The 8,767-nt window shown below is 46.8% G+C and overlaps 1 pseudogene; it reads left to right on the top strand.

The window, feature by feature from the left end:
- Positions 1–1,029: 1,029 nt before the first annotated feature.
- LOC114111399 (5S ribosomal RNA) lies at positions 1,030–1,148 on the top strand (annotated as a pseudogene).
- Positions 1,149–8,767: the final 7,619 nt, after the last annotated feature.

Here is an 8,767-nt window from a genome sequence, read left to right as displayed (position 1 = left end):
TAGTGGGGGGCCGAGTATTACACCTATCAATGCCAGCCCCACATTTGGGCTTGCCAGGTGTCTTTACCACCCATTCGCCAATGTCCCACGATCCCGCGGCCAGAAGACAAAGGTTGAATTCCAAGTCTGGCCACCAGGTGTTTTTGGGATGAATGGCCAAGGCGGAGTTAATTACTTCTCCCATAGTTGCACTTAGAATCATCCAAGTCAGGTTCATTGGTTGATGAGGGTTAGCGACAGCACTAAGCCATAGAGGCAACAGTATAAACAGTACTTTTATCGTCTTTGTAGCTTGAGTTTGAGTGGATTTGTTTTGTCCAGCTTGGTCTTCCATTGGGGGAGGAATTCTTCCCTTAGGGCGAGTAGATCTCACTTGGCGTGAGTGTGTGCGCGGGTCTGTTTGTCTGTCTGTGTGCCTGTCGGTCGATAGTCTGCTCTCTCAGGAAGGTCCTGTGCTTGCGGGCGGTGTGGGGCAAGGGGGACCTTGGTAAGGCGATGGGGCAGGGCTGATGTGCTGGTGGCTCCCCATGCGTTTGGGCACTGGGAAGATGCCGGGCAGGATGGGCACCCCAGGCCCCGGTTGGGCTGCGCCTAGGCCTGCAGGAGGCTCAGAGGACTGCTGGCCGCAGGCAGCTGCAGGCTGCCAAGCCAGATATCTCTGGGGCAAAGTGGCCCTGAGCAGGGAATGGGATGGTGGGGAGCGGAGCTGCCTAGCGGGGGCCAGCCTGGAGAGGCCCAGGGTGGGAGAGCACGGAGACCTCTGCGCCCCTCACCCAAGACCCTACCCCCCACAGGCACGGCCAGCCTCCCGCTCTGTGTCCCAGAAGCCCCCCGGGCCCGGGTGCTGGCCAGGGGTAGAAGTGTGCAGGGGCGGGGCGGCTTGGATGGAGTCCACTCGCGGGTCGGGTGGCGCATGTACAGCACGGGGTCTGGGGAGAGGTGCGCCCGGCTCTCCTGACTGGCAGGCAGGTTAGAGCAAAAGGGAGGCACAGCGCTGAGGTCTTAGGGCGCTTGACGGCAGCCGTCTCTATCTGCAACCATACCACCCTGACCACGCCCGATCTCCTCTGATCTCCCAAGCGAAGCAGGGTCGGGCCTGTTTAATAATTGGATGGGAGACCACTTGGGAATACCAGGTGCTGTTGTCTTTTTGCCCCCTCTCTCCTTTAGCCCCCGGCCACCATGCGCTGTTGGCGCCACACACCCCACTTGCCCCTGTCCTCTGGCACCCCACCACACTCAGAGCCATCGCCTGCCTTTAGGTTGGCCAGCTGGCCAGCCAGCCGCCAGGCCTTGCAGTCACCGGAGTCCCAGCTTTTGGGTTCCTGCAGCCCCAGCCTCTCCCTGGGTGGGTGACCGGGCCCGGACTCCCGCCTCAGACCTGGGTTGCCTCTAGTGTGGCCTGCGAGCCCCTCCACATTCAGTTTTCAGGAACCCAGATGACCATCCGGTCTCTCTCTGAGGTTCCCTTGGCAAGCCTCAGGCAATCCTGGAGGCTGCCCCTGCCCTAGCCGCATCCTCACACGCACGTGCATGCACACACATGCAGACACACAAACGCACACACCCCACCTCCCAGATAGGTCAAGAGCCGGAAACCCCAGGTAAAGGAGAGGGAGAATGTGGGAGAGAGAGACAGCAAGAGGACCACACAGGCTTCCTATCCCCCGACCTCCACATACTCCCCCTTCCATTCTGGGTATCCACCCAGCCCCCAGTCGACCTGATCACACCCTCGCCCACTGACACACTCACTCACACTCTCACACACTCATCTTTTGGCCTGGGGGCGGGGGCTGGGTCTTGCCTATGATAGCCAAGCTGAAGGGGACCTTTGAGACCTCGTCTGCAAAGAGGTCTTGGGGACCCCACGGGTTACTCCCGGCCCAGGGGCACCACGTCCATCCAGGGCCTGGTCCAAGGCTGATGCCCCATCGCTTGGGGAAGTTGCTTCATCCACATGGCTTCTCTCTGAGGTGTGTCACGGTCTGCGCCAGTGTGTCTGTCTCGGATTGGATGTCATCCTCTCTCCAGTGTCTGTCTCCCATTTTCCATCTGTCAGTCGCTCTGTGTCTCCGTCTGTCTATGCCTCCGTGTGTGTGTGTGTGCACGCGTGTGCATGCGTGTCTGTGCACATGCGTGTCTCTCTCCCTTTCACCATCTTCGTGTCTGTCTCTGGACCTTCGTTTCTTTCTGGCTCTGTGTGTCCTGACACCAGGCCCTCCGCCCTTCCTCTGGCCCCGGCCTCTCACAGGTGCTATGATTCTGGCTCTTGCTGATGAACTTGCGACGGCCGGCTGCCTCGCTTGACGTGGGTGCATGAGAGTGTCTGTGTGTCCGTCGGTGTGCCTGCCTGTTTCTTGTCTGTTCTCTCAGGAAGGTCCTGTGCTTGGCGGGCAGCATTTTTCAGCTTCAGGAGAATATCTAATTCAAAACTGTCTGCCTGTCCTTGAGTTTTATTTCCACCATTCATGTAGTTGCCAAAGGCAAGAACCAAACCCCAAACTTGCATAAACCCTGAGCCATGTTTTAGTGTCTATAAAACAGGTTAAAGAACAATTTCTCACTCACTATTTGAATTTTCTTAAATCAGTGGCAGATATTCATATACTACTAATAATTATGGGTCATATCCAAACTTCATCAGTGCTCATTTTAGGTATATTTCAGAACAGCATCTCCAAAGGTAACTTTGAAAAAGCTGCACCACTAACAGCATGCAGGTTGTGCTTCTTCACCTGAGAGTTACCAGCTTAGGATGCTTCTGTGGTATAATTGCAAAGAAACCAAATACACCCAAAACATGAGAACCACCACAGTATAATGTCACTGCCATCAGTCCAATTGCACCTGCCTCTGGGTAACATTTTTAGCATAAGGTGTGGGAAATCAAAACACAGATATAAAGTTTAATTTTCAAATTTAGATTATTCCCTGAAAAGTTCACACTCGCTTCTTCCAAAGCATACAGTTTAACTTGAATTTGTGCATCACTTCCTCTGAAAAATCTCTTTAATGACATAACGCTACTTTTCAAAATAATTTACCATAACCAGAATGAATTGTACTATTAAATTTTCACAAACTGTTTTAGATGTTAATATTGGTCATTTCTGCCAAGAATTTGTTCTTTATTTTCAGAAGAATATTTCTCTTCTGCAGAGTCATATAGGTATTCCTAAAGCATTTGGTTGGAGTGACTAACAATTTGTTGAGGGGCTCACTGCAAAATGGAGGAAAATAAAGAAAATGTATTCAAATGGTACTCAGCTGGCAGCATGTGCTGTAAATTAAAGACAACTTGTCTGAAATATGAACATGCCTGAGCACAATTAAGTATCAGAACCCAAGCACCCACCTCACACAACTGCTGTAACAGTTCCAGTTTGCACTAAATTGAGCAAATGCTTTCTGAAAATGTGGACTGAAAAAGGATGCCAAAACACTCGCTCTGAAAAGTTGGGGATTAGTGACAGTTCATAAAGGAACCTAAGGAAATAATGCTAAGTTAAGAGGAAAAAGCTGGAAATAAGATTTCCAGGAGAAATATCAATAATCTCAGATATGCAGATGACACCACCCTTATGACAGAAAGTGAAGAGGAACTAAAGAGCCTCTTGATGAAAGTGAAAGAAGAGAGTGAAAAAGTTGGCTTAAATCTCAACATTCAGAAACTAAGATCATGTGGCATCTGGTCCCATCACTTCATGGCAAATAGATGGGGAAACAGTGGAGACCAGGGCTGACTATTTTTCTGGACTCCAAACTCACTGCAAATGGTGATTGTAGCCATGAAGTTAAAAGATGCTTGCTCCTTGGAATTTATGACCAACCTAGACAGCATATTAAAAAGCAGAGACATTACATTGTCAACAGAGGTCCGTCTAGTCGAGGCTATGGTTTTTCCAGTGGTTATGTATGGATATGAGATTGGACTGTGAAGAAAGTTGAGTGCTGAAGAATTGATGCTTTTGAACTGTGGTGTTGGGGAAGACTCTTGAGAGTCCCTTGGACTGCAAGGATGTCCAACCAGTCCATCCTAAAGGAGCTCAGTCTTGCGTGTTCATTGGAAGGACTGATGTTGAAGCTGAAACTCCAATATTTTGGCCACCTGATGCAGTGCTGACTCATTTGAAAAGACCCTGATGGTGGGAAAGATTGAGGGAAGGAGAAGAAGGGGACAATAGAGGATGAGATGGTTGGATGGCATCACAGACACAATGGACATGGGTTTGGGTGGACTCTGGGAGTTGGTGATGGACAGGGAAGCCTGGCATACTGTGGTTCATGGGGTCGCAAAGAGTTGGACACAACTGAGCAACTGAACTGAACTGATCTAAGAGGAAAAAAGTGATGCACATAAACACATTCATCCTCACACCATTCATGACACTGATGCACAGAAGATGCTTCATTTTCCAATGGAAAGGGCCCCCTATGGCCTGCACGTTGCCCATGGGGCCAACAGTGCGCTTACTCCTCAAGTTTGTCCAGAGACTTGGCATTTTCCTTGTCTTTGGAGGACTGAATATGATTTTCAGTTTTTTCCAGTTCAACTGACTGTGCTCTCTGGAAAAACAAAAACCAAGCAGTTTTTAGATAATGATCTTAAATACAGCAAAACTCTACATATTTTCATATTTCTTAGCATCTGTTTGAGGTAAAGCTTGACTTTATTCATGAGGTATTTTAAAGTGCATATGTGTAATGCAAACCACATCATCTCCAGATCTTCCAAATATTATTGGCTATCAAAAGTGAAAGTGAAATTCTCTCAGTCGTGTCTGACTCTTTGTGACCCCATGGCCTATACAGTCCATGGAATTCTCTAGGCCAGAATACTGCAGTGGGTAGCCTTTCCCTTCTCCAGGTGATCTTCCTGACCCAGGAATCGAACCGGGGTCTCCTGAATTGTAGGCAGATTCTTTACCAACTGAGCTATCAGGGAAACCGTTATTGGGTATTGGTGATGTGCAAAATATTTATTCTAGCATGGTTTAAATCAATATGATTTCCCTTTCTTGTTTTTTAGCTATTTATAATACTCCTCTGGCAATCCAGTAGCTAGGATTCTGAGCTTCCACTGTAGCAGGGCACAGGTTCAATTCTTGCTCAGAGAACTCAGATCCCACATGACAATTAAACTATAATACTCTCTGGAATGCAATAATTTTATTTAAAACTGGTATTTCTTATTCAGAAGTTAATCAAATTAAATTTGGGGGGATCTGTAAAGATGGCGGAGGAATAGGATGGGAAGACCACTTTCTCCCTCACAAATTCCTCAAAAGAACATTTCAACGCTGAACAAACTCCACAAAACAACTTCTGTAGGCTGGCAGAGAACATCAGGCAACCAGAAAAGCAGACCATTGTCTTCAAAAACAGGTAGGAAAAAATATAAAAGACAAAAAAGGAGACAAAGGAGGTGGGGAGGGAGCTCTGTCCCGGGAAGGGAAGCCCGTCCTGGGAAGCGAATTTTAAGAAGAGAGCTTTCCAAACACCAGGAAACACTCTCCCTGCCGAGTCTGTGCGAGCCTTGGAAACACAGAGGACAACATAACAGGAAGGGAAAAATAAAGAAATAATTAAAACCAAGAGATTACAAGCCCAACAGTAACTCCCCCAGCAGAAAAGCAGCACAGACGCCTGCATCTGCCACAACCTAGTGGCTGCAGGGCAGGGAAGCGCAGGAGTCGCGGGCTGCAGTGCTTTGTAAGAATCGGGCAGGAACGCCCCACGCACAACCAGAACGATCTAACTTGGGCTAGCAAACCAGACTGTGGGATAGTTACCGCATGAAAAGCTCAAACATAAGACACCACCAGGACCGAGCACAGAACAAAGGACAGAATGGAATAAGCCAGCTGCAGACCATCCCCCGCCAGGGACAGGCAGCCAGAGCAGTAAGGACTGGAAAGGGGCAATTGCAGACCCGGAGAGACTTTACTTGCTTAACTGCAAGCAGGCTCCTTTGCTAAGACTTCTGGGGGTGCTGGACAGTCACCATCTGCCTCATGGGGGGCGCCAGCGGTCTACCCAGAAAGCTGAGCAGCAGCGGCAAAAAAGGTGACAAGTCGTGGCGATCGTGCTCCCCAAACTCCTGAGCTACTCGGACCTGGGAAGGGCACAAAGCGCAGTCCCAGCTGAATCTGTGCCTCTGAGGGCTGCCTGAGCGCCAAACCTGAGTAGCTTGGACCCGGGAAGTGAACGCAGCTTAGGGCCGGCTCCAGACGGTTCCCGGCTGAACACCGTAGAGCCGGAGCAGTTTGTGAGCCGCTAGAAGGGACAGGTCAAGCGGGGCTGAGACACTGTGTGCACACAACAGTGCTATTTGTTTGCAGCATTCCCCCTCCCCACAGCGCAACTGAACTAGTGAGCCTAAAAAACCAGCAAAGAGAAGTTAAACAGAGGGAACCACCTTGGAAGTGATCCTACATGGCCCACAACATCAAAGAAGGGCCAGATATATTTTTACTATTTTTAAAATCATTCCTTTTTTTTCTAACTTTTTTTAAATTGTTAAGTCTTCTATTTCTCCTCTAATTTTTATTTCTATAACCTACTATTACTATTTAAAAAAAGACTTTTTTCTTTTAAGGCAAACACCATATATAGTCTTTGGATGGTTGATGGTGGTTTTTTTTTTTTTAATTTTTAATTAATCCTTGTTTTGTTTTTTCTTTTTTCTCTCTCTCTCTTTTTTTTTCTTTCTTCCTTTTTCCTTCTGCTTCTTTTCTTTAATGTTGTATTTTTGAAAATCCAACCTCTACTCTAGATTTTTAATCTTTGCTCTTAGGTTTTTGTTGTCAATTTTGTACATTTAAAAACCCAAACTTCACTACCCAAGTTTACCTGAGAGCGAGATTACTGGCTTGACCACTCTCTCCTCCTTTGGACTCTCCTTTTTCTCCACCAGGTGGCCTCTGTCTCTTTTCTCCCCCATCTCTTCTCTATCCAACTCTGTGAATCTCTGTGTGTTCCAGACGGTGGAGAACACCTAAGGAACTGGTTACTGGCAGGATTTGTCTCTCTCCTTCTCATTCCTCTCTCTTATCCTCCTGGCCACCTCTGTCTACTTCCTCCCTCTCCTCTTCCCCGTATAACTCTGTAAATACCTCTGAGTGGTCCAGACTATAGAGCGCACATAAGGAAGTGACTACTGGCTAGCTTGCTCTCTCCTCTTTTGATCTCACCGCATCTCATTCCAGTTACCTCTAACTACCCCCTCCATCTTCTCTTCTCCTTGTAACTCAGTGAACCTCTCTGAGTGTCCCTCAATGTGGAGAAACTTTTCATCTTTAACCTAGAAGTTTTATCATTGGTGCTGTATTGATGGAGAAGTCTAGAGGCTACTGTAAAAATAAAACTGAAAACCAAAAGCAGGAGGCTTAAATCCAAAGCCTGAAAACATTAGAGAACTCTTGAATTCAGGGAACATTAAGCAATAGGAGCTCATCAAATGCCTTCATACCTACACCGAAACCAAGCTCCACCCAAGGGCCAACAAGCTCCAAAACAAGACATACCACGCAAATTCGCAGCAACACAGGAACACTCCCCTGAGCTTCAATATACACGCAGCTCAAAATTATTCCAAAACCTTTGATGTCTCATAACCCATTACTGGTCACTCCATTGCACTCCAGAGAGAAGAAACCCAGCTCCACCCACCAGAACTCCAACACAAGCCTCCCTAACAAGGAAACCTAGGCAAGCCACTGATAGAACCCCACCCACAGTGAGGAAGCTCCTTAATAAAGAGAACCCCCAAAATTACCAAAATAAAAAAAGGCCACCCCAAACGCAGCAATATAACCAAGATGAAGAGACAGAGGAATACTCAGCAGGTAAAGGAACAGGAGAGTTGCCCACCAAACCAAACAAGAGAGGAAGAAGTAGGGAATCTACCTGAGAAGGAATTCCGAATATTGATAGTGAAAATGATCCAAAATCTTGAAATCAAAATGGAATCACAGATAAATAGCCTAGAGACAAGGATTGAGAAGATGCAAGAAAGGTTTAACAAGGACCTAGAAGAAATAAAAAAGAGTCAAAATATAATGAATAATGCAATAAATGAGATCAGAAACACTCTGGAGGCAACAAATAGTAGAATAACGGAGGCCGAAGATAGGATTAGTGAAATAGAAGATAGAATGGTAGAAATAAATGAATCAGAGAGGAAACAAGAAAAAATGAATTGAAAGAAATGAGGACAATCTCAGAGACCTACAGGACAATATGAAACGTTCCAACATTCGAATTATAGGAGTCCCAGAAGAAGAAGACAGAAAGAAAGACCATGAGAAAATCCTTGAGGAGATAATAGTTGAAAACTTCCCTAAAATGGGAAGGAAATAATCACCCAAGTCCAAGAAACACAGAGAGTTCCAAACAGGGTAAACCCAAGGCGAAACACCCCAAGACACATATTAATCAAATTAACAAAGATCAAACACAAAGAACAAATATTAAAAGCAGCGAGGGAAAAACAACAAATAACACACAAGGGGATTCCCATAAGGATAACAGCTGATCTTTCAATAGAAACTCTTCAAGCCAGGAGGGAATGGCAAGACATACTTAAAGTGCTGAAAGAAAATAACCTACAGCCCAGATTACTGTACCCAGCAAGGATCTCATTCAAATACGAAGGAGAAATCACAAGCTTTACAGACAAGCAAAAGCTGAGAGAATTCAGCACCACCAAACCAGCTCTCCAACAAATGCTAAAGGATATTCTCTAGACAGGAAACACAAAAAG

Source organism: Ovis aries, chromosome 1, assembly GCF_016772045.2.
Source record: "Ovis aries strain OAR_USU_Benz2616 breed Rambouillet chromosome 1, ARS-UI_Ramb_v3.0, whole genome shotgun sequence".
NCBI classification, from domain to species: Eukaryota; Metazoa; Chordata; class Mammalia; order Artiodactyla; family Bovidae; genus Ovis; species Ovis aries.
Note: the sequence above shows the minus strand (reverse complement) of the source record. Positions and strands in the feature narration are given on the sequence as shown.